Raw genomic sequence first — 27,543 nt, forward strand, 5'->3', positions numbered from 1 at the left:
ACATCTTGGACTCATCTGTGGATATGAACCCTTAGGTTGTATCATATACACCTCTTCATTCGACTCTCCATTTAGAAAAGCTATCTTCACATCTATTTACCAGACTTCATAGTTCAGGTATACTGCTATCGCAAGCATGATTCGAAAGGACTTGAGTATTGCCACAGGAGAAAATATCTCATTATAGTCAATACTATAACGCTAATGATAGCCCTAGGTAATCAAATGGGCTTTATAGGTCTCCACCTTTCTGTCTGCGTCCCTCTTTCTTTTGAAGATCCACTTACATCCTATGGGTTTAACCTCTTCAGGTGGATCAACTAATATCCATACATCATTGATATTTATGGACTCTATTTTGAATTTCATGACTTCAAGCAATTTATCAGAGTTCGATCTCTACATTGCATCCTGTTGGTGCAGAATTCCATCGATGTTGGAGAAGTTGGAGTCGAGGGGATCATGGCTGCCATCGGGACCTACAAGGAAAGTCTAAACCAGAGTTGGGTGTGCTCCAGCAAGACCCTCCGGCGCTCAAGTCAGTACTCTGCTTCAATAGAAATGGAGCACTCGATTGGAATTTTTAGCAGAGTTTAGAGATAGTACTTAGAGCTTAGAGGAGAACGTATCTGAGAGGTCTCTTTTATAGGTGGGAGAGCGTAATCGATTGACAGCGACGTCTGTAACTGCCCGGTAGTGGGCCGTTTAGGACCACATGGAGTTTGTTACAGAGAGTGGAGTGGTGTCTGTTGTCGCAACTTGTCAGAGAGTGGTGGGGCCACGTGGAGTTTGCTATAGAGAGTGGAGTGGTGTCTGTTGTTCTGACTTGCCAGAGAGTGGCGGGGCCACGTGGAGTTTGTTACAGAGAGTGGAGTGGTGTCCGTTGTTGCGACTTGCCGGAGAGTTTGGGCCGGATGGCTGAAGCTCGGTTGGGATGTCTGGTGAAGCAGAATAGCTCTCTGTCTCAGCAATCTGAGAGAAGCTCAGATGTTTTCGAGGTTGCTGATGGGCTGTTGTTGGGTGCCTTAGGCATTGATACCACAGATGAAAGTCATCTATTGTAGAAGCCCGGATGAAAACTTTCTGTTGAAGAAATCTGATTGGAGTCTGATTGCTAGAGAAGTCCATCTGAAATTTATCTGATGTAGAAGCTTGTCTGAGGACTGTCTGCTGGAGAGGTCTGGTTGCATAAGGGATCCGACAGAAGATTGATCGATAGCAAAATTTAGAAGGCATTATGGAAGTTCATCCGCTGGAGGAGTTTGGAGGAAATTTATCCATTGGAGGGGTCTGGTCGGTACTGTTGAAGTTCGGTTGTCACTGTTGAAGGTTGATGGTTGGAGAGATACGGAAGACACCGAAGACAGTCGGTCATTGTAGAAATCTGACTGCTGGAGCCCATCCATTGTAGAAGTTTGTCTGGAATCCATCCGCTATAGAAGTTCAGACAGAGTCTGGTTCTTACATAAGTCCAGAAGGAGGCTGCTTACTGTAGAAGCTCGGATGGAGACCAGTTACCGTGGAAGCCCAGGTGGAGACCGCTTATTGCAAAAGCTCAGATGAAGTCCGCTTGCAATAGAAGTTCGATCAGAATTCACTTACTGCAGAAGCTCGGATGAAATTCGAAAGGCGGTCGACCACTGTAGGAATTTGGATGGAGTCTGGTTACTGTAGAAGTCCTGCTGCTGGAGAAGCTCGAACATTGATGAAGTCCGAAAGAAGCTTGGAGTAAAGTTGATCGAGACAGGAGGAAGTCTGAAAAAGATTCGGAGAGTAGTCGATCACTGTAGAAAATCAGCTGATAGTGAAGCCTAGAGAGCATTTGAAGTAGTCTGATAGACGACTGAAGGAGCTCATTATTGGAGAAGTCTGGATGGTACGATAGGAGTTTGTCTGTTGGAGGAGTCCAAAGGACACCGTGGAAGGTCGACTGCTGGAGGAGTCCAGATGGTATTGTGGAAGCTCAGGCAATCGAGGAAGTTCAGAAAGACGACGCACAAGATCGAAAGCCGAAAGAGTCCTGAGAGGATTGGCCTCTTACGAACTTCGACTGGGGTTATTTTATACCCAACACCAGTCCCCCTACTTTCGAGTTCGGGTTTCAAATGAAGGAAGTATAGAGAAATTTTCACAGCTGAAGTTGCCCCCTTGATTTTCGTACTTGATTGTTTCCAGATATTTTGGCGTTTGGCGTGCCGGTGCTGGAGTCTTTGCAAATCGAGGCAACCCGAAAAGATTTTTTCAAAATTTCCACTGGAGTGTTACCTCAGGTATGGTGCAATAATGATTCTGTCAGTCGTCAGCTGTCTGCCACGACGAGTGGGACACGCGGCGATTGTAGGTCGGCGAAAAGAGATCTACAATCATTATTGCACTGGACCCTGAGGTCTATTTAAACCCATCCTCCTCCTTCAGGAGTTTCACCTTGCCTGAGATTTTTCTTTGATCCCATCTTCTTGCTCGAGAGCTTCATCTTCCTCCAGCATCCCTCTCGGTCTTAGGCGCCCTTTAGGTCGACCCCCATCACCCTCGCTGCCTTCCTGTACCTCTCAGACCAGCCTAGGTTAGTTTCGGAATCCTTCTTTTTCTTGTTGTTCTTCCATTTTTCTTCCTCCGCATTCCTCCCGTTTAGTTTCTCTGCGAGTGTCTTGTTTCCTATTTTTTCCAATTTTTTCAGGAGTTTTTTGGGATTTTCATTCGATTCAAAATATCCTTCAACACTTCCTCCTCTAGCAGTTCTAGGAGTTCGTCAGCTATAGCCCCCCAAAATCCAAGTACTGTAGATGGACCTCATCCGATCTTTATACCTGACACCATTCCTAGCTCTTTGACCTCGGACGAACTCTCGCTGATTAGGATTCAGTGTGGGGTTCCTCCGGAGTATGAGCTTGAGCTTCTCGGGCCAACTGACCGGGCTAGCACCTCTCCCCCTAGCCACTTTTGCTTATACCAGGAAGCCTTCCGCGTCGGGCTTTGACTTTTACTTCCACCTTTTGTTGTTGTTCTTTTTTGCTTTTTAAATATTTCTCTAGTTTCTGTAGCACCAAACTCCTTTAGATTTCTGATAGGATTTCTTTCCCTCTGTCATTTAGCTGAAGTCCGGCCGACTCTTTTCTTGTTTAGAAATTTTTATACCTTCAAGCATCACCCTTCGGCAAAGTGTTGGGTGGATGTCTGGCAAGGACACCACCTCCCAAGATCTTTTCAGTACCATGCGATGTGGCAGGAAGAAAGAAGAAATAAAACAAAAGAAAAACAATCAAAATACGTGGATTAGCCACAAAAGGGCTCACCTCCACGGGGCATGCAAACTTCATTATGAAGAAGAAAGTTTACAAGAGAAGATCTCACCCTCAACCCTTGTACACCCAATTCTCTCTCACTAGAAGTTTCCCTCACAAAAGCTCTCTCTCTCTTGGAAGACCCCCTGAACCCCTGAAGTGCCTAGCGATCGCTATCCAGGAGCCTCCTGCTCCTTCTCTCTCAGTGCTTCCACCTCTCTCTTTTCTTGGGTTCCGTATGGGCTTCGTACGGCACAAAAATCCGAACCATACCTTCACTATTCATCACAGGGCCCTTTTTAAAGGGTTAAACAGAGGTTTAAAACCTAATTAGAGATGGATTAGGAGTCCTAAACAAAGCCAGATAACCCCTGGACCGTCGGATCAAGATCGAGAGCCACTCACGCCCTCAGATCGTGCTTCGATCCACAAAATAGTGCCGTGGACCATGAGAAACATGTGGGAAACGCCCACGCGGTCCACAGGCCCAGTCGTGGACCGCCCGGTCCACGGTGGACTGGAGAACATGGCCAGCAGGCCGCTTGGGCCGGCCCGCTCCCGCACGCGGGCCTGCGCGTGCCTGGGCCCCCGCGTCCGGCTGGGCTGCATGCCCGCCTGGGCCGCACGTCCTGTGCGGGCCTTGGTCGCGCATCCTGCACGCCGCCACCTGCGGCCGGTGACGCCGGCGGTCCTCTACCGCCTTGAATCTCATGCCTACTTCAAAAGCTCGTATCTCCTCCATCCGAGCTTCATTTCGAGTGATCTTGATCTCGTTGGACTCCATTTTTTGCCGCAAACCTCGCTGTGGGCTCAATATAGGCTGAATCTTGAGGCATCAAATCCTAACAATCTCCACCTCGACTTGATATTCAGCCTCCTCCAAACTCTGAGAGCTTCTAGATCTCCTCGCCCCCATGCCTTGGGGCAATCACCTGCTGATTATGGATGGGCAAACATGGGAGTTGAGCCAGGCTGCTCGATCCCATCTCCATCGTATGCTGTGCTCCTCCTGACCTGAGACCTGCTCGGGGTATCATCCTGCGGTAATAGGAATCTCACCTTGCGACGTCGCCTCTCATCCTCCCGAGTCTCCTGTCTCGTGCCCGATCCGCCTCCTGGAGCTCCACCTCACTCTGGGCTCCACCTAGCTCCTGAAGCTCCACCTCACACTGGGCTCCCTGCCAGGTAATAATATCCTCTGTTCTCCTTCTTCCCCTCCAGCACAATCCTATCGCCGCGTAGCACCCTCAGGATTCCTCCACCAGCTACCGTCCTATAGCCTCTTGAATCTAGTCTGCTAAGTGAGATAAGATTCCACCTGAAATTGGGTATGTATCGGACCTCCCCCAATCTCCTCACTGCACCGTCATATGTCCTCCAGCTGACCATCCCAATGCCTCTGATCGCACAGCTCGATCCATCCGACAAATATACAGTGCCCTCACTGTTCTCCAGAGAGTCAAGCTGCTCCTCTTTGCAACATACATGATAGGGGTATGTAGAATCTAATATCCACTGTTGGGAAGAAGTAGATACCTCTTCAGATATCTCCAGGACATCTCCATCTAAATTGCTGCAAGCCATCGCTACAGCAGCCACCATCCGATTTTTATGTTGAGGACAATCTCTGGCTAGATGCCCCAACTCCTCACACTGGTAACACTTGATTTTGCTCAAGTCCCTCCTGGACTTAGACTGCCCTCATTGCGATCTCCTGTCACTCCGTCTACCACCTCCTGCTCCTCCAGAAGCCACCAAAGCTAAGCTACCGCCACCTGAGCTCGAAGCTGGATTCTCCCTCCTGAGAACCTCATTCTGGAGTATCGCCGCGGTGACCTCGTCCATCTTGATAGTGCTCTTCCCCACTAGAAGAGCAGTCACCAAGGACTCATATGAAGGGGGAAGCGACGCTAGCAAAACTAGCGCCCTTGTCTTCTCCTCAACGTTCTCGCCAATGCTGAGAAGGTCAGTGAGGATCTTTTGGAAGTGGCTCAGATGCTCCTACACGCTCTGTCCCTCAGTCATCTGCAGTTGGTAGAACTGCCTCCAGAGGAAAAGTGTGTTGGTGAGAGACTTCGCCATGTACAACTCTTCGAACTTCGACCACAGCACCGTCGGAAAAATCTCGCTAGCACATGGATCACCACCTCATCTGCCAGGTACATGCGAATGGTACTCACCGCCTGCATCTATAGCCGTTTCCAATCCTGCACCTCCATGGTGGTCGGCTTCTCATCGCACAAGAGAGCATCGATCAACCCCTGTTGGATGAGCACATCCTTCACCCTTGCCTGCCACAAGGAGAAATTGCTCTTACCATCGAACTTGTTGATCTCCATCTTGATTGTTCCTGTCTTCTCCATCTTTAGTCTTGCTCATCACCACTGCAATCTGCATCTTTATACCGCCTTGCTCTGATACCACTTATTGGGTGGATGTCTGGCCAGGACACCACCTCCCAAAATCTTTTCAGTACCATGCGATGCAGCAGGAAGAAAGAAGAAACAAAATAAAAGAAAAATAATCAAAATATGTGGATCAGCCACAAAAGGGCTTGACTCCACGGGGCATGCAAACTTCACTATGAAAAAGAAAGTTTACAAGAGGAGACCTCACCCTCAAACCTTGTACATCCAATTCTCTCTCACTAGAAGTTTCCCTCACAAAAGCTCTCTCTCTCTTGGAAGATCCCCTGAACCTCTGAAGTGCCTGGCGACCGCTGTCCAAGAGCCTCCTGCTCCTTCTCTCTCAACGCTTCCACCTCTCTCTTCTCTTGGGTTCCGTACGGGCTTTGTATGACACAAAAATCCGAACCACACCTTCACTATTCGTCACAGGGCCCTTTTAAAGGGTTTAACAGAGGTTTAAAACCTAATTAGAGATGGATTAGGAGTCTTAAACAAAGCCTGATAACCCCTGACTGTCGGATCAAGACTGGGAGCCACCCACACCCTCAGATCGTGCTCCGGTCCATGAAATAGTACCGTGGATCATGAGAAATGCGTGGGAAACTCCCACGCTGTCCACAGGCCCAGCCGTGGACCGTCCGATCCACGGTGGACCAGAGAACATGGCCAGCAGGCCGCCTGGGCCAGCCCGCTCCCGCGCACCCGGTTGGGCCGCGCGCCCGCCTGGGCAATGCGTCAGGCTGGGCCGCATGCCTGCTTGGGCCGCCCGCCCACATGGGTCTCACATCCCATGCGCTGCCACCCACCGTCGGTCGCCGGCGGTCCTCCGCCACCTCGAATCTCGTGCTGACTTCAAAAGCTCGTATCTCCTCCATCCGAGCTCTGTTTTGGGTGATCTTGGTCTCGTTGGACTCTATTTTTCATCGCGAACCTCACTGTGGGCTCAATGTGGATTGAATCTCGAGGTATTAAATCCTAACACAAAAGACTGATAGTACTTCTCTCCCTGTTCGGTAGAAAGGGGTTGCTGAAAGGTGCCTCCTCTTCTATCCACAACTGGAAGGAGAGGCACTTCTACGTCCGATGCCCGACCCTGATGCTGGGGTTGCCCCCCTGGGGCTCCCTGAGGGACTCCGTCCGTCGGGCTTCTAGCCTGGGGAAGGACGACCTAGAAGTCTCCAATAAACTTAAGGCTTATCCAGCTCCTCTCTTCTCCGACCATCTGAAGGAGCAACTCTTATTTAATATCGGCCTGAGCCCTCTCAACCCTGCCGATATTTTTTTTCTTTCTCAAGTCATTCGCTGCTTCCTCTTTTCTCTTATTTTATTTCTAAGCTGTGCCGATTTTTTTTCATTGCAGATATGGACGTGGACGCAGCTCGGATACTAGCCAAGGGTCTCAAGGCCCACAAGAGGAAAGATGCCATAACTTCTGGGTCGGCGAAGAAGGCGAGGGTAAAGGCGACAAGCTCGATCGTGCCTGCCCAGGTGGCCATTGCTGTTGATGCCCCCTCCGATGTCGAGCCCACAGTCCCCCGAGCTTCTTCAAGAAGCCCTCTGGCCGAGGTTCCTGCTCTAGAGTCTCATCCCGAGGAGGCGTCGGGGGCCGAAAGGAGGAAAAGGAAGAAGACAGTGGCCTGCAAGATCCGTAGTAGCAGGGCTGCCATCAAGGGGGCTGATGGCTTCGAAGAGGATTTGGGGGAGAATTTCTTCAACAATAGGGATTTAATAAAAGATTGATCGACGGGTGCGTTCTGCCCGAGGTCGTCCACAGAATCATCCATGTCGATCCTGAACAATGGGTTTGGGACTCTCTGGGGTCCTTTCTTGAGGTAGGCTGATTTATATTTTCTTCCTTTCGCTTCTTCACTTAGTTCATTCCTTAGCTTTCATATTGACTTCCTAGCCACTCTTGTAGATTGGACACCAGCTCATCGCCAACATCGAGGCGATGAATAATGCCAAGAAGGAAGCAACCCAGGCAGAGGAAGGTCGTCTGGCCGAGGCCGTCCGTCTTAAGGAGAAGGTCGTCGAAGTCGCGAGTCTCCAAGAGGCACTTCAGAAGGAGGAGCAAACCTCGATAGATCTGAAGGCTGCTTTGGAGGAGGAAAGAAAGAAGGCAGAGGCCGAGGTCTCCAAGCTGAAGGAGCAGATCCCGACCCTAGTCTCGAAGGCAAGGGCCCAAGCAGTGGAGGAGTTCAAAACCTCCTCTGAGATGAGGGATCTAAACATCAAGTTCGGCCAGGCTGCCTTTATCAAAGGCTTCGAGCTCTGCCAAGAGAAGGTGGTTGGAAAGTTTCTCGAACTCGACCTCAGCTTCTTGGATGAAGCATCTGACAATGAAGTCGGACCTTCCAAAGCTGTTATCGGTCTCCCTCTAGTCGGGACCTCTTCAACTGTCGCAGCTGCTGCGACCGACCTTCCGGGGGTGCCGAGCTCCTCCACTTCCACTCTAGAGATCCGAGACCTCTAAATTTGAATTTTTTCTTTGTTATAACTTTTTTTTCTCTTGTACTTAAGAATTATTCAATCAATAAAATTGGATTCCTCTTTCTTGCAATGATTTGCATTGTGACGCTCTTGTTTCCTGACAATAGTGCCCTGCCGAAGCTCTTCCCCTACCGCAGGAGATTCCTTTGAAGTCAATGATCTGGGATCTGAGAAGAAAAGTTTGTCACCTAATGAAGAAATCAAAGGAGATAGATGATGAACTTCGCAGGCTGAGGAAGAGCCATTCGAAAGCCACCGTGGAGGTTACTCGCCTTCAGAACCTCCACAAAAAAGGCTTCATGAACTACACCCAGAAGAAGGCCAACTTCATGAAGGAGCTTGAGGAGCTCCAGAAATGCACCAGCGATCGATTTTGGACTTAAGCCTCCAAGATCAGCTCCCTCGAGGTCGAGTTGGCAGCCACACAGGAGAAGATCGGCCAATTGGAAGGGGGCTCGAGCTCATCCTGGCTTATAAATCAGGCCGACCACGGCTGGGACTGATCGAAGAAATTCTCCGACCTTCAGAAGTAGCTTCAGAATGCCGAGATGAGTTACAACACTTTCTGAGTCAGCTAATGTGGGCAAATAGACAACTACAGAAAGAGGCTCAAGACGGTGATCGACGAGGTTTCTCGCCTTCAGAAGTAGTTGTCCGAAAGAGCCCAGGCCATTTCGGTTCAAAGCTCCGACGAGCTCCGATCCTTGAGGAGGATCATGGAAGAACTGTCCATAGCCATTGGGAAGGAGAAGGCCAAACTACGATGGCTGAAAATTAAGCTGGCTTATGAGCAGCAGGCGGTCAAGGATGCGGAAGTGGAGTCCGAAGTTCTGAGGAAGAGGCTTCGGGAATCAGAGGGTGAAAGCCAGCGGTTTTACCAAATGTATTGGGAGATGTTATTAAGAAAGAAGGAAGTAGAAGAAGAAGTTAAGAACTTAAAGCAATCCCTGATAACAGCTGGAACCGAGAGTTCGAAGTCAGAAGAAGCCGAGCTTCCTTAGAGCTTCTTTTACCTTTTGTTCCATGTATTCTTTTCTTTTCTTCTTGTTTTCTTTTTTGGCCTTCAAAGGCTTTTGTAATGCTCTCTTTACTAATGAAATGAAAAAGAATTTTTTCATTATCTTGTCTATTCTTTATCTGAGTTGTCGTTTACTAAGCTTCTCTTATCTTTTATCTTATTCGATGTCGATGTTGTTTGAAGGTTCCTAGTCATCGCCGCGTTGATTCGCCCTTTTTGTTCATGACCGAAGGTCTTTTCGAAGCCATTCGAATTTGACACTTTCTCCCAGTGTTCGAGCTTGGGGCCCGAACTTCTCATTACTTTAAGGAAGTCTATTTTTTCCTGCTAGTGTTGGGTTCTCCCTTAGAGACTGAGGATTTTTTATAGGAGTTTACTTCCTCATTGAGACGAGATCCCTTGTGTCTTAGATGTAGTTTATTTTTTTCTTATCTCTGGCGTAGCTCGTCGCTTTCCCTTTTCCTCTACCCCTCCTTCTTTTTATTTTTATGTTCGGGCGAGGGTTTTTCCTCTGCTCCTAATGGGGTTGTAGGGGTGTAGAGGAGCCGTTGAGGAGACTTTTTCCCTCATTTGATCTTAAACGATCAAGTCTTCATTTGTGTCAGAACGAGGTTCTCCTCCTGTTTTCGACACAGTCAATTTCAGCTCATGTTAGGATGAGATTTTCCTCCTGCTCCTAACAGGACTGTGGGGGCACATAAGGACCATTGCGAGGGCCTCTCCCCCCATCCGGTCTCTTAATAACTGGGCCTTCGACTTTGCTTATGTTAGGAGGAGGTTCTCCTCTTGTTCCTATCATGGTGGTGGAGGTGCATAAGGGCCGTTGTGATGGCCTCTCCCCCCATCCAATCTCTTAATAATTGGGCCTTCGACTTTGCTCATGTTAGGATGAGGTTCTCCTCCTGTTCCTAACATGGCGGTGGGGGAGCATAAGGGCCGTTACGAGGGCCTCTCTCTCCATCCGGTCTCTTAATAATCGGGCCTTCAACTTTGTTTATGTTAGGATGAGGTTCTCCTCCTGTTCCTAACATGGCTGTGGGGGCGCATAAGGGCCATTGCAATGGCCTCTCCCCCCATCCAGTCTCTTAATAACCGGACCTTCGACTTTGCTCATGTTAGGATGAGGTTCTCCTCCTATTCCTAACATGGCTGTGGGGGCGCATAAGGGCCGTTGCAAGGGCCTCTCCCCCCATCTGGTCTCTTAATAATCGGGTCTTTGACTTTGCTCATGTTAGGACGAGGTTCTCCTCCTGTTCCTAATATGGCGGTTGGGGCGTATAAGGGCCGTTGCAAGGGCCTCTCCCCCCATTCGATCTATTAATAATCGAACCTTCAACTTTGCTTATGTTAGGATGAGGTTCTCCTCCTGTTCCTAACATGGCGGTGGGGGCGCATAAGGACCGTTGCGAGGGCCTCTCCCCCCATTCGGTCTCTTAATAATCGAGCCTTCGACTTTGCTCATGTTTGGATGAGGTTCTCCTTCTATTTCTAACATGACTGTGGGGGCACATAAGGGCCATTGCGAGGGCCTCTCCCCCCATCCGGTCTCTTAATAATCGAATCTTCATTTATGTCGGGACAAGGTTCTCCTCTTGTTCCTGACATGCTTAGTTTTGATTGTCTGAAGGAGTTACTTCCTGTCATTATAAGCTCATGCCAAAAGAAAAGATATGTGAATATGAAACTTTTATTTAAGGTAAAGTTATCGGTAATATATTCGTAAATTTTTCGAATTTCATGGTCATGGAAAGTCTGCTCCTCCGAGCTCTTTTAGATAGTATGTTCCAGACCGGACTACCTCCCTGACTTCATACGGGCCTTCCCAGTTTGGGATAAGTTTTTCTTGATTCTGAGGATGTGAAACAGCGGCTCGCCAAAGTACTAGGTCCCCCACTCTGAAGGCCTTGCTCTTGACCCGGGAGTTGTAGTAGTGGGCTACTTTCTGCTTGTAGGCTACCATCCGAACTTGAGCTGTCTCCTACTTTTCTTCTAACAAGTCGAGGTTGGCCTTGAGATCCTGTGAGTTGCGCTGCTCGTCGAATGCCATGACTCATGCCGACGAAAGTTTGAGTTCAATCGGGATAACGGCTTCTGTTCTGAAGGCTAAGGCAAAGGGGGTCTCCCCCGTGGGCAGTCTTTGGGTAGTTCGGTATGCCCATAACACATGATAAAGCTCGTCTGCCCAAGTTCCCTTTGTTTTTTCAAGTCTCTCCTTGATTCCTTGCAACAGAGTCCTGTTGGTCACCTCGACTTCGCCATTTGCCTGTGGATGGGCTACTGACGTGAAGTTATGAGAGATATTTAAGTCCTCACAAAATTCAGCAAACCTTGCTCCAGTAAATTGTCGCCCATTATCAGTAATGAGAGTTCTGGGTAAGCCAAACCTACAAACGATTGACTTCCAGATGAAGTCCTACACTTTAGCTTCTGTGATTTTTGCCAAAGGTTTGGCTTCAACCCACTTGGTGATATAGTTAATTACCACCAAGAGGAACTTCTGCTGCCCGGACGCCATGGGAAAAGGTCCAAGGATATCCATCCCCCATTGTGCAAACGGCCATGCGGCACTCAAGAGTGTAAGTTCGAAGGTGGGCTATCTTTGGATATTTGTATATCTCTGACATCGATCACACTTTCTGACATATTCAATGGAGTCGTGGTACATTGTAGGCCAGTAATAACCTTGTCGGAGCAGTTTGTGGGATAAAGATCTGACCCCCAGGTGACTTCCGCAGACTCCTTCATGTACTTCCCATAAGGCAAAGTCGGCTTCAGAAGGTCGGAGATATTTCAGGAGGGGCAAAGAGTACGACTTCTTGTACAGCTTGCCCTCATAAAGGATATATCGGGAGGCCTGGTTTCTGAGCTTTCGAGCTTCTTTTGCATCATGAGGAAGAACCCCATCTTTGAGGTATGCCCAGTGGGTCAATCTAGCTGGGTTCATGGTTGATCTCCATTACAAGCTGCGGTTCTTCCGTACTTGGACATTTCAGAACTTCGAAGAGGACTTCCTTGGGTAGTTCAGTCAGAGCCAGTGTAGCCAACTTGGAGAGAAGATCAGCCCTAGTATTTTCTGCTCTTGGAATTTGCTTGATGTCAAAGCTACCAAAGGCAGGGATGATCTCTTTTACCCTTTCAAGATACTTGACATACTGTCCTCCCGAGCTTCATAATTTCTGCTGACTTGTCCCACCACCAATTGAGAGTCACTGTAGACTTGGAGCCGATCTACTTCTAATTCTTTGGCGATCTTCAGTTCTGCAATTAGAGCTTCATATTCTACTCCATTATTTGTTGCAAGGAATTCGAAGCACAACACGTACTCCACGATAATTCCTTCCGAATTGACCAAGATCAGGCCTGCACCTGCGCCTGACATGTTGGAGGAACCATCCACGTAGAGGGCCCAAAACCATCAGGGAGATCTGTTCTTTCCTCAGGGGAGTTCGGCGAGGGCCTTGAGTTGTCAGCTTCACCCCGTTCAGGTTCGGCTTCTTCCGGGATAGTGCATTCCACTATGAAGTTTGCTAATATCTAAGCTTTTATCGTCGGTCGAGGTCGATAATTGATGTCAAATTTCATGAGCTCGTCCATTTCACTATCCTACCAGAAGCATCCGCTCGATGCAGAACTGCCTTGATCGGCTGGTCGGTGAGCAGTGTTATGGTGTGCCCTTGAAAGTAAGGTCAGAGCCTTCAGGCTGCAATCAACAAGGCATAAGTTAGTTTCTCTAACTTAGCGTACCTGATTTTGATGTCTCTCAATACTCAACTTATGTAGTAGATTGGCCGTTAAATTTTTGCTTCTTCCTTAACCAGAACTGCTGTGAGAGCCACAGAGGAGACCGCCAGGTACAGAAACAACTCCTTTCCAGGTTCGAGCTTTGCCAATAGCGAAGGTGAGCCGAGGTAGTTCTTCAATTCTTCGAATGCTTGCTGACATTCAGTGGTCTAACAGAAGTTCTTCGGTTGCTTGAGAGTCTGAAAGAAAGGTAGGCACCATTCGGCCGACCTTGAGACGAAGCGATTCAGAGCTGCTACTCTCCCAGATGGGCAGGCTTTGTTCAGCTTTTTGAAGTCTATACACATCTTCCATTTGCCATTCACCTTCTTGACGAGAACCACATTGGAGACCCAGTTTGGATAGTTGACTTCTCTGATGAACCCGGCTTTCAGGAGTTTATCAACTTCTTTAGCTATTGCTTTCTGCATTTTCGATGCATGACCTCAGATTTTTTCCCTCATTGGCCAATGTTAGGGATCAACAGCTAGATGGTGTTCCATGACTTCCGCATCTATCCCCGGCATGTCTGTCGGAACCTAAGCGAAAACATCCACATTCTTTTGCAGAAAAGTGATGAGCTGTGTCCGTACCTCCTCTCTTAGGTTGGAGCCGATCTTCACCACGTGCTCTTCATTCCCATCATTCAAAGAAATTGAGACAAGATCTTCAGTTGGCTCACCCCATTCTTCAGCAAGATCGTCGCAGGTGTCTAATCCATCAACCAGACAGGGGTCGGACTGACCATTTCTTTGTGAGGATATGTTATAGCAATGTCTTGCCAAGACTTGATCTCCTCTGACTTCTCCGACCCCTTGGCTTGTAGGAAATTTTAATTTCAAATGGTAGGTCGATACCACAGCTTGGAGGGCGTTGAGGCTAGGTCGGCTGACTATTGCATTGTAGGCAGACGGTGCCCTTACTATCAGAAAATCCACTTGCACTCTTGATTGTTTCAGGCACCAACCTGCAACTATGGTCAAAGTTATTACTCCTTCCACTGGCACAGCATCGCCAGTGAACCCTACCAATGAGAAGCTTATCGACCCTAATCGATCATCCGAAATGGATATTTTTGAGAATGCATCGTAAAATAAAATATCGACCGAGCTTCCATTATCAACAAGAATGCGACGTACATCATAGTCAGTAATATTTAAAGAAACCATGACCGCATCATTATGAGGGAAATGAATCTCCTGGGCATCTTCTTCAGTAAAGGTTATAGATTCTTCAGTCCTTTGCCGCTTGGACGGTCCTACCGATCCACTGGCTGCTCCCTGCTGGGGTCCTCCAGAGATGGTATTGATGATCCCGATTGGAGGCCGATCTTCAGGTTGTTCTTCCCTCTTTGGCAGCTCTGGTTGTGGTAGGGCCCTCGACCGATCTTCTCTATCTTCAGGCCGGCATCGGATGAATCTGTTGAGCCGACCTCATCTGATGAGCTCCTCAATCTCGTCTCGGAGTTGAATACACTCCTTCATGTCGTGGCCGTGGTCACGATGATAGAGGCATAACCTATTAAGGTTGTGCTTCCTGGGGTGTGTGCGCATCTTTTTCAGCCTTGGCAACTGCTCTCTGATCTCCATCCGTACCTGAGTTTTTGGAGCATTGAGAGGGGCGTAGCTATGGAATCTTCCTGGGGGAGAGCTCCGTCGAACTCTGTGGTCTGGGCTTCTCTGCCTACGAGCTCAGGGGGGAGTTCGGATAGTTCAGACATGCTTGTGTCTTGGGGGAGTTTGAGAACGTGGCCGAGTGAAGCTCGATCCTTTTTCAGCTGTGGGCTTGCTGGAGTCACCCGCCTACCGCTCCTTCGTGGCCTCCTCATCCTTTAGCTTGAAGGCTTCCTCTGCCCGAGCATATCCTTCAGCCCGAGCCAGCAAATCAGTGAAGTCCCTGAGATACTTCTTTTTCAGAAAAAATAGAAGATCATTCTTTTGAAGACTGCTCTTCAGGGCGGCCATTGCAACTGATTGGTCCAAGTTTCGGACCTCCAATGCGGCAGCGTTAAAATGATTGATATAAGTTTGGATGGATTCTCCCTCCTTTTGCTTGATGTTAATGAGGAACTTCGAACCTCTCCGGGGATGTCGGCTGCTGACGAAATGAGCCACAAACTGGTGGCTCATTTGATCAAAGAAGAAGATAGTACCCGACTTCAGTGCTGAGTACCAATTTCTTACTGCTCTCTTCAAGGTAGGTGGGAAAGCTCGGCACAGGATGGCGTTTGGCACGCCATGAAGCAGCATCATTGTCCGGAAAGCCTCCAGATGGTCAACCAAATCTGAGATCCCATCGTAGCTCTCAAATTGTGGGAGCTTGAAGTTCGACGGGATTGATTCCTGCATAATCTTTTGAGAAAAAGGAGGGTCAGTACAGATATCCTCACCGTAAGCAGGGAGAGCATGGTGGAGCTCTTCGATCCGTCGGTTCATCTCTTGGAACCTTTGATCCAGGAGATCCTCTCGATCATGAATCTCGTGGGTCTTCTGGTAGAACGGTGGTAGAGACCCTCCGGGGGTGGAATCGTGATCAGACAGAGGGCTCTCCACCTTCTGCTTCCCCTTTTCGGGGGATACAGGGTGACTGGCCCAAGTGGGCTGCCCGATCGTCAGATTCTGGAACTCTGATGATGCACTTTTTAGTTGCACAGATGCCTGCGGCTGCTGCTGCTGCATTGCCTGCACTGCTAAGGTGAGGCCCCTGACCTACTGAACCAGCAAGTCGAACTGCTCCATGTCGACTGCCGTTGTCAGAGGAGGAGGAGCCTGAGAAACTGGAGATGAGGCCAGAGCTGATGGATCTTGCCAAGATCTGGCCATGGAGGCCGTAGATTGCCTGGTGGATGCCTTTCGAGGAGGCATCAGGTTGGAATCTGGCCAGAGAAGAAGAAGAAGATGTCGAAGAAGATGATCGGAGACAGTCCCATTGAGTGCTCCTTTAAGAACAAGGGTCCTGCAAAGACATAGAGACCCTCCCTCTAGTGCCAATTCTGTTGGTGCAGAATTTCACCGATGCCAGAGAAGTTAGAGTCGAGGGGATCATGGTTGCCGTCGGGACCTGCAAGGAAAGTCTAAACCAGAGTTGGGGGTGCTCCGACAAGACCCTGCGATGCTCAAGTCAGTACTCTGCTTCAACAGAAATGGAGCACTCGATTGGGATTTTTAGCAGAGTTTAGAGATAGTACTTAGAGCTTGAGGAGAATGTATTTGGGAGATCTCTTTTATAGGCGGGAGAGCATAATCGATTGACAGCGACATCTGTAACTACCTGGTAGTGGGCCGTTCAGGACCACGTGAAGTTTGTTACGGAGAGTGGAGTGGTGTCTGTTGTCATGAATTGCCGGAGAGTGGTGGGGCCACATGGAGTTTTCTACAGAGAGTGGAGTGGTGTCCGTTGTTGCGACTTGTCGGAGAGTGGCGGGGCCACATGGAGTTTGTTATAGAGAGTGGAGTGGTGTCCGTTGTCGTAACTTGTCGGGAAGTTCGGGTTGGACGGCTGAAGCTCGGTTGGGACGTCTGGTGGAGTAGAATAGCTCTCTGTCTCTGTAATTTGAGAGAAGCTCAAATGTTTTTGAGATTGCTGACGGGCTGTTGTTGGGTGCTTTAGGCATTGATACCATAGATGGAAGTCATCTGTTGTAGAAGCCCGGACGAAAACTTTCTATTGAAGAAATCCGATTGGAGTCTGAATGCTAGAGAAGTCCATCTAAAATTTGTCTGATGTAGAAGCATGTTTGAAGACTGTTCGCTGGAGAGGTCTAGCTGCATGAGGGATCCAATAGAAGGTCGATCGATAGCAAAATTTGGAAGGCATTATGGAAGTTCGTCCGCTAGAGGAGTTCAGAGGAAATTTGTCCGTTGGAGGGGTTTGGTCGGTACTGTTGAAGTCTGGTTGGCACTGTTGAAGGTTGATGGCTGGAGAGGTACAGAAGACATTGGAGACAGTCGGTCATTGTAGAAATTCGGTTGTTGGAGCCCGTTCGTTGTACAAGTTTGTCTGGAATCCATCCGCTGTAGAAGTTCGGACGGAGTCTGGTTCTTACAGAAGTCCAGAAGGAGACCGCTTACTGTACAAGCTCGGATGGAGACCGGTTGCTGTGGAAGCCCGGGTGGAGATCGCTTATTGCAGAAGCTCGGATGAAGTCTGCTTGCAATAGAAGTTCGGTCAGAATTCACTTACTGCAGAATCTCGGATGAAATTTGGAAGGCGGTCGACCACTGTAGGAACTTGGATGGAGTCTAGTTACTGTAGAAGTCCTGCTGCTAGAGAAGCTCGGACATTGACGAAGTCTGAAAGAAGCTTGGAGTAAAGTTGATCGAGACAGGAGGAAGTCTGGAAAAGATTTGGAGAGTAGTCGATCATTGTAGAAAATCGGCTGATAGTGAAGCCTAGAGAGCATTTGGAGCAGTCCGATAGATGACTGAAGGAGCTCATTATTGGAGAAGTCCGGAGGGTACAATAGGAGTTCGTCCGTTGGAAGAGTCTGGAGGACACCATGGAAGGTCGACTGTTGGAGGAGTCCAGATGGTACTGTGGAAGCTCGGGCGATCGGGGAAGTTCAGAAAGACGCCGCACAAAGTCAGAAGCCGAAAGAGTCCTAGGAGGGTTGGCCTCTTACGAACTTCGGCTGGGGTTATTTTATACCCAACACATCCATATAGGTGATAGGATCTTGATTGTTCTCATCGAGTTCAACAGGATCCCCATCCTAGACTAAGAAATCATAGTATCTATCCGACTGACATGGTACTTTATCGAATTACCTTAAGGATATTTATATATTGGGCTCTGGGTTTGATCTTATCAAAATTGGTTCAGATTCAATCATTGGTGTCGGTTGTTCTACCTATCGAACTTCATCAAGCTCAATTTTAGAGGCACTTATTCCTTCACTAAGAATTTTTTTTTCAAAAAATATCCCTTATTATTGATAAATACCTTTTGTTTAGCAGGCAGATAAAAGTAAAATTCTTTATTTTCTTTGGGGTATCCTATGAAATTATACTTATCGGATTTAGGATCAAGTTTGTCAGTTTGTAATTGTTTAACATAAACCAGACACCCTTAGACCCTAAGAGAGGTTCGGCCTATGACCTGACCATATCTCATATAGTGTCTTACTAACTGACTTGCTCAGAATATTATTGAGTACAAGACAGACTGTTTCAAGTGCATGTCCCTAAAAGAAGATCGATAGAATTGCAAATCCTATCATGTATCAAACCATATCCAATAAGGTTCGATTCCTCTTTTTCGAGATGCCATGATACTATGGTGTCCTTGGAAGGATTCATTATGAGAGAATCTCATTCTCTCCTAAAAATTTACTGAAAAGGTATTCATCCCTTCGATCTGACTAAAGAGTTTTAATATTTTTTTTAGTTTATTTCTTTACTTCATTATGAAATCATTTGAATATTTCAAATGATTCAGACTTGTATTTCATCAAGAAGACATATCCATACCTAGATAGGTCATCTGTGAACGTAATGAAATAGTTATATCCTCCTCTGGCATATGTGAAGTGAAATTTAGTGCAGGGGTAGAACGATAATTTTAAAACTTTTTCAAAATTATAATTTTACAGTGAAAATTATTAATTAATTTAATTAATTAATATGTGTTTATTCTACACTTGGATTTAAATATGATATATACATAGCATGCATTTAAATTTGAAATTCGAACTTATACGGAAAATAATTTACTGTTATGTGTTCAGAACATATTACCTTTGTGCGGGTAGTTGATCGTCGTAATTTGATCATCGTCGGGAGGGTCTGATCATCGCAGCACAGCCACATAGTGTGTCTGGCCTCTGTGGATCGTCCACACGAAGCTTCTGACCTGATCAGCTCCTCACGAATGCTAGTTCGTGACTGAATCCTTTTGATGGCCGATGTTGATCGAACTCCTTCGATCGATGTCTGTCGACTCCTCAGATGCTCCAGATCGTCAGCAAAGATGGTAGAGAGGTTGATGATGCTCTCCTTGAAGTTTGGTGGGCTCACAACACTCGTAGCTCACGTTCTCACTTCCCGAACCCTAAGCCAAAACCTTAGGGTACACTCCGAAGAAACTTGCGCCCACTTGTTTCTTTCTTTTCTCTCCTTTTCTTTTCTTTTGTCACGCAAGAAATCTCTCTCATGCCACCCTTTTTTTTTTTTTTAGATCTTCTGTGTGCATGCCTTTTCTTATCTCCTTTTTAAAATGATGCAAGACCACATCTTTGCAGCATTTTTACCATGTGAGAGGATAAAGATAAGTGGTTGCTCATTTGAATTCAAATCGAATTTGAATTCAAATGCCAACCAACTCATTCCTATCCACTCTATGCATGAGACGAGAGAAGGCGTGGCTTCATTGTGCATGGAGAGTTTACACGAGAAATTCTTTCTCGTGTAAAGTAAGGGGCGCACAAAATGGATAAGGCAAGTTGGCGCATGGGATTAGTTATCCATTTAAATTCAAACACCCTTTGAATTTGAATGGCTAACAAATCATGTTTATCCAAATAATTGGCACACAAGAGTGGGCATGGGAAGGCCTTTGTATGGGAGAAAATTTATGAGAAGTTATTTCTCATGAATTCAAATGGGCGCAGAAGAAGTGAGGTGGCGCAGGGAGTTGAGGTCAAGGTGGTTTCTAATTTTAAATCAACCTAATTGAACCAACTTAACTAAAATAAGTTAGGTCCAATTAGACTAATTTAAACCCAACACAATTAGGCTTAATTTGGCTCAATAAAATCTTAATCAAATCAGGAATTGACTAAGCCCAACTCCTGATCAAATCAGGGACCAAACCACTTCGATGATTAGGTCAACACTTAACCTAATCGGGTCAAACCCAACTGCATCCAATTCAATTGGACTTGATCCAAAAATAATTACTCAATCAAATTGAATTAATTAGTGATCAAATCACTAATTAAACCTCTCATAAATACTGAGTCCAAATTCGATGGGCAATCAGGTATCAAAGTCCATCGATATGAAATCTTGATCGAAGAGTCCCAAACCAGTGGAACTCTTGACCCCGGTACCCAAAATGTGTGGTACTTGTGATCAGAAAATCCTGATTCTTGATCACAGAATTTCAGACACATAGGACTCATAGTCCACGAGTATTAAGACTCTTCATCAGCCATCATATCAGATAGGAACCTTTAATGTGTGTGACCCCGCAGGTCCGAACCTAAGCCGGTAGTACAGGAACCAATTCCTATACTAATCGAAGTGACCATCTAGCAATGGTATTCGATGTTCGGATAGGTCGAATAGTCATAATCACAATACTCAAAACCTACGTGAATATGGTTACTGTATAATTCATTCTTTTTGACCCCTGTGTTTAGGATGACTAAGGGTGAAACTGTCAACCCTGATTAGATCATCCGAATCATGCTCAACTCAAACAGTCCTGTGACTCCTAACTAGGACTACCCTGGCCAATATTTTACTAAATTGAAATATGACTGTATACAGCTTCTGAACTGGAGTGGTCAATCCCATCTTGACACACACACCGACAAGTCAAGTACTTGACTACACCCAGCATCCTTCCGTCACTGAATTAGAAATTCAGGTAGTCCAGTGCCTAAGTGCAGTGAGTTGCTTGCAAGTCACTGTGGCGGTCTCAGGTCGGAGGGATATTTATACTCATATCCCATCGGAGCAAATCTTGACAGCAGAAATAGCTCCAGCGTCGATCACGTTCAGTGTAGAAGTACCCTTACATCTCACCTGTATGCCATACCAATGTCTCCACATTCTTTGGTTAAGAGGACAACCAACCCATATGGCACACAACGACCTATACTTGATAAATATTATCGTCCTTGGTAACAATGCATCATTTGATCGTGAACAGGTTTAAGGACTAAACGACAAATCCTCCTTTGTCAAGTTTAAATAGTCCTAAGGACTTCACCACAACACAGGAGTTCATTAGAAGATGAAACAATTTGTGATGAAAAATATCAAAATAATTTTTATTAATTTATAATTCATGTACTAATACAACAAAGAGTACAACCATCAACCGACTGATAATTGGCTTTGAGATACTATTCCCAACAATCTCCCACTTGGCCTAAAGCCAATTGGTGCAGTATCTAATACCCATCTTTGACTTGAGATCGTCGAACTCCTTCACCGCAATGGCTTTAGTGAATGGGTCGGCCAGGTTCTTCTTCTTGTCGATCTTCTGAAGATTGACGTCACCTCGATCCATAATTTTTCGGATGAGATGGTAGCGGCTCAGAATATGCTTCGTCCGCTGGTGTGCCTTAGGTTCCTTCGCCTGAGCAATGGCTCCAGAGCTGTCACAGTAGAGCAGGACTGGACCAACAAGGGAGGGTGCTACTCCGAGCTCGGTGATGAATTTTTTCAACCACACCACTTCTTTGGCAGCATCTGATGCAGCGACATACTCTGCCTCACAAACTGAATCAACCATTGTGTGCTGCTTGAAACTCTTCCACAATTAAGGGTAAAAATAAATCCCGACACACTCTTGCTGTCATCGTGATCAGACTGGAAACTAGAGTCTGTAAACCCTATAAGTCTCAAGTCTAATTCACCATAAACAAGCCACTGGTCTTTAGTATTTCATAAATACTTCAGGATGGTTTTAACAACCTTCCAGTGATTCTCCCCTAGATCAGATTGGTATCTACTCACTACCCCTAATGAGTATGCTACATCTGGTCGTGTACATGTCATGGCGTATATGATAGATCCCACTGTCGAAGCATATGGAATTCTACCCATACGCTCTCTCTCTTGAGGTGTTGTCGGACAATCCCTCTTCGAGAGAGAAATTCCATGGCCTATCGGTAGATAGCCTTTCTTAGAATTCTCCATGCTGAACCTCTTCAGCATAGTATCAATGTACATGGACTGGGATAAGCCAAGTAACTTTTTAGATCTATCCCTATAGATCCTCATCCCTAGGATGTAGGAAGCTTCTCCCAGATCCTTCATGGAGAACTGTGATGATAGCCAAATCTTTATTCCTTGTAATGCAGGGACATCATTCCCGATTAAGAGAATATCATCCACATATAATACAAGAAATACTACTACTAGACCATTAGCCCACTTATAAATGCAGGGCTCTTCTCCGTTCTTAATGAAGCCATACATCTTGATCGTCCTATCAAAATGTATATTCCAACTTCGGGATGCCTGCTTAAGTCCATAAATGGATCTCTGTAGCTTGCATACCTTAGACTCATCTATGGATATGGACCCTTCAGGTTGTATCATATACACCTCTTCGTCCAGCTCTCCGTTTAGGAAAGCTGTCTTCACATCCATCTGTCAGATTTCATAGTCCAGATGGGCAGCTATCGCAAGCATAATCCGAATGGATTTGAGCATTGCCACAGGAGAAAATGTCTTATCATGATCTATACCATAATGTTGACGATATCCCTTGGCAACCAGATAGGCTTTATAGGTCTCCACCTTTCCGTCTGCGCCCCTCTTCCTCTTGAAGATCTACTTACACCCTATGGGTTTTACTCCTTCAGGTGGGTCAACTAATGTCCACACATCGTTGACCTTCATGGACTCCATTTCGAATTTCATAGCCTCTTTCCATTTCTCAGAGTCAGGTCTCTGCATTGCATCCATGTAGGTGATCGGATCTTTATCATTTTCATCAAGTTCGACAGGATCGCTGTCTCGGATCAAGAAACCATAGTATCTGTCTGGTTGATGTGGTACCCTACCAGACCGCCTTAAGGATGCTGGAACAATGGGCTCCAGATCTGATCTAACCAAATCCGGTTCAGGTTCAACAACTTGTGTCAGTTTTTTCACCTACCGAACTTCCTCAAGTTTGACCTTAGAGGCAACAGTCCCTTCACCAAGGAACTCCTTTTCTAAAAAGATTGCCTTAAGGCTGACAAACACCTTTTGCTCATCAACTAGGTAAAAATAATACCCTTTGGTCTCTTTTGGGTACCCTATGAAATAACACTTGTCAGACCTAGGTCCAAGCTTGTCTGTAATTAAATGTTTAACATAAGTCGGACACCCCCGAACCCTAAGGTGCGAGAGTACTGGCTTACGTCCATCCATATCTCATATGGCATTTTGGTTACAGACTTACTCGGAATCCTATTTAGAAGGTAACAAGCCGATTCGAGCGCATATCCCCAGAGGGAGATCGGCAGACCAGCAAACTCCATCATGGATCGAACCATATCCAACAAGGTCTGATTCCTCCTTTCAGACACACCATTATGCTGTGGTGTTCCAGAAAGAGTCCACTAAGAGAGAATCTCGTTCTCCCCAAGATATGTCAGAAACTCATTGGAAAGGTATTCACCTCCTCGATCAGATCAAAGAGTTTTAATACACTTCCCAATTTATTTTTCTACTTCATTTCAGAATAGTTTGAACATTTTAAACGACTCCGACTTATGCTTCATTAAGTAGACATACCTATACCTCGATAGGTCATCTGTGAAGGTTATGAAATAGAAATATCTATCTCTTGCACTTGAGCTTATGGGTCCACATACATCAGAATGTATCAGACCCAAGAGTTCATTGGCTCGCTCATCTTTTTCAGTAAAAGGTGACTTGGTCATCTTTTCAAGAAGACAGGACTCACAGGTTGGAAGTGATTCACAATCACCAACTTCAATAATTCCTTCTTGAGCCAACATGTTTATCCTGTTCTTATTGATATGACCTAGCCTACAGTGCCAAAGGTAGACTTTTGACACATTATCTATTCTAGGGCGTTTATCGAAGGTTTGAACCACATTAACAGGCTGTGATAGTAAGTAAATTTTATTATTTAGTTATTCAACAAACATTGTAACACCATTCAAAATGATATTGCAAATATTTTTTTTATTAAAAATTTATAACCGTACATGGCCAAAAGGCCTACAAAAATAATATTTAATAAAAAGCTTGAACAATAGTGACATTCACTCAGAATTACATTACGAGAATTGATTACAAGGTTCATGATTCCTAAAGCTAGAACTGAAACTTTGCTTCCATCTCCAACGTTCAGGAACCTCTCACCTTCATCAAATCTCCTACTGACCTACAGACCCTGCATCGAATTATAGATATAATAAGGGCTTCCGGTATCCAATACCCAGGCAGCAGTATCATAAATAGAAAAATTGTAAGGTGTTATCATATAATTACCTTGCTTCTTCTTCGGCCTGTTCGGGTCCAGGGAGGCAATGTATAGGGGACAATTCCTCTTTCAGTGCCCCTGCTTCTTGCAAAAGAAGCACTCCGCCTGGCTCTGGTCGGGCTTGCACTTCTTGGTCTGACCCTGTGCAGACATCCCAGCATGCGACTGCACCTTCTTATTCTTCTTCTTCTTGTTCTTCTTTCTTTTCTTAAAGGATCGATGACCAGAAGAAGACCCTCCCACAACATTCATCGACTCCTTATGGAGCTGGTGGTCCTTCTCAAAGTCCTGCAGCAATCCCAACAAGCCGTGGTAGTTTACTGCAGGCATTGTTATTCAAAAATGAGTAAAAAAGGGGAGGAAGGACTTGGGCAAAGAATTAAGGATCGCATCCTTACCGAGCTGCTCGTGCAAGGAAAAGCCCAGTTTACTTACGCGCTCAATCATTTCGATCATGTACAGTACATGATCAGTGATTGAGGCCCCATCCTTCATCCGAGTATTGAAAATGGCATAACTAGTTTTATGCCTTTCAACATCGTCAGGCGTGCCAAAGGAGTCGCTCAACATTTGAAGCATCTCCTGTGGCTGGGCGTTCTCAAACCTGCGGCTGAACTCATCATTCATTGCCGTCAGCATTATGCATCAAACGGTGGTGCGATCGTTGAGCCACTTCTGGTAAGTGTCTCAGACCATCCCTCTAGCATTCAGGGCTGGCTCCTCGGATGCCGGATCCGTTACTACATAAAGGATCTGCTCATGCTCAAGGATGATTTTAAATTTTCGATACCAGCTATCAAAATTAGATCCCATAAGCTTGTCATTATCTAATAATGACCGAAGCGATAGGATAGTGGCCATAGCTGCATAAAGGAAAATCAAACCTTTATTAGTACATAAATTATTAATACTAAAGACTTGGACTTTAGTCTAAAGTTTCTCCCAATATTTTTACGAACTGGTAGCCTCAACCTCCAATTCGAGAAATTACTTTAATTCCTTAGTGGGTATTAGAATCCACACAGACCATACACGAGCCTAACTTTGGTTGGTCAATCCATGTGCATCTATGGGTAGGTTCATAATGAGTTGTTTCTCTAAATAACTTCTAGTAATTTATTTTGCCCCAGAACCTAATCAGTAGGCTTTGGCCTCCACTGAAAAGATCTGGTTAGGTCCAACCATTAACATGACTTGATTTGATAAATCAGACCAATAAATGATCAGGCCTGACTTTGGCCGGCCAACCTGACCACCATCAGAAAGACTCAACCAAATTATCATACTATGAATGATAATTTTATTAGTCAATAAGTACCAGGCCTTTGGGCCTTCAGTGATTATTAAACTAATGGACTCATTATCACTTACTTAATGGAAGGCTATGACTTAGTTATCACTATAACTTAATCATTTTAGGAACCTAATAATTTTGAGAATTTTATTAAAGGATAGAAGAGAAGAAATTAACCAACCAATTTCAATCCTCCCACTGACTTCACCAAGTCAGATTAAAAAAAGATTTAATTAAAGCCGACATTAGGAGCACCTAAATCAGTCACACTGATTTACCTAATGACATGGGTGAGCCCTAATCACCAAGTGATCTAATCAAAACCTAACTCACCAAGTTGGCCAGGTAAGTGAGATCAGTGGTGGAGATATGCCATTAACTCGTCAGAGATCGAATCAATGCGAGTAGCTCCCACTTAAGAACCACTGGTCAAACTATCAAACTTACCTTAGACACCAACTGGTTCATTAGTTTTAATTTGATCAACTTAGTAAATAGGGTTCCACCGCATAGCCATGAATTAAGTCCATCTTGGTCTAGTTAAAGACATGGACCCATTCAACTACAACTATTGGAGTTGAGTCTAGAATGTCCTTGACCTAATCTAATTCAACTTTTGATTAGATTTGATCAATTACTCTAATTTAGTCTATTTCTTTAAGCTAACCTTAGGTCTAACCTAATTATGGATCTAATCCATTTAACCCATTGACCCACAAGTTTATGCAATTGTCTTAGGTCTTAATTCACAATTCTAGACCAACTAGACAACACTTAATTCTTTTAATTAAGTATTTGGACTGATGGGTCAGGGTTTGGCATTTCAAAAATAATTTTTAAATTTGAAAAGTTTTATTTTCTATTCACCAAATGTGTTGACTCATTTCACAAACGGATCAGCACATTTCATAAACAGCAATCTTATTGCTAATTACATAATAGAAAATAACTCAATCAAAATAAATCATGAATATTCCTTTAGATCTAATCTAACACATTCATGATAAATTTTACAATTAAACCTTTACTATTAAATCCTTTCGCTGCTTCATCTGCATGGGATATAATTACAGCGGTACCCCTACCGCCATAGGAGAACTCCATTGAATGAGAGGAGAGAGCCTTTAAACCCTACTTTTCTCCTATGATTGGACGACCATGGCAACCAACCTAATTAGATTACTTGCTACTTGGATCAAGTATATCTAAATATACCAATTTCAAAATTTAAATTTCAAATTTCAAATTTTAAATTTTAAATTTTGAATATCAAATTTCAAACAAATTTCAAATTTCAAATTTTTGAATTTTAAATTTAAAATTTAAAATTTTGAATTTTAAATTTGAAATTTCAACCAAATTTCAAATTTCAAATTTTAAATTTTGAATTTTTGAATTTTGAATTTTGAATTTCAAATTTCAAAATTCAAATTTTGACTTTCAAATTTTTTTGAATTTTGAATTTCGAACAACTTTCAAAATTTAAATTTTAAATTTTGAATTTCAAATTTCACATTTAAACTTTTAGATTACAACTTAATCTACACAAGCAAATATATATATATCATATTTTAGAACCTGCTCTGATACCATTTGAAGTGAAATTTAGTGCAGGGGTAAAATGATAATTTTAAAACTTTCCAAAATTATAATTTTACAGTGAAAAATATTAATTAATCTAATTAATTAACATGTGTTTACCCTACACTTGGATCTAAATATGATATATACATAGCATGCATTTAAATTTGAAATTCAAACTTATACAGTAAATAATTTACTATTATGTGTTCAGAACACATTACCTTTGTGTGGGTAGTTGATCGTCGTAATTTTATCATCGTCGGGAGGGTCTGATCATCACAATACAGCCACACAGTGTGTCTAACCTCTGCGGATCATCCACACGAAGCTCTCGATCTGATCGGCTCCTCACGAATGCTAGTTCGTGACTGAACCCTTTTGATGGCCGATGTTGATCAAACTCCTTCGATCGATGTCTGCCGACTCTTTGGATGCTCTGGATCATCAGTAAAGATGGTAGAGAGGTTGATGATGCTCTCTCTGAAGTTTGGTGGGCTCACGACACTTGTA

This window comes from Elaeis guineensis, chromosome 5, assembly GCF_000442705.2.
Source record: "Elaeis guineensis isolate ETL-2024a chromosome 5, EG11, whole genome shotgun sequence".
NCBI classification, from domain to species: Eukaryota; Viridiplantae; Streptophyta; class Magnoliopsida; order Arecales; family Arecaceae; genus Elaeis; species Elaeis guineensis.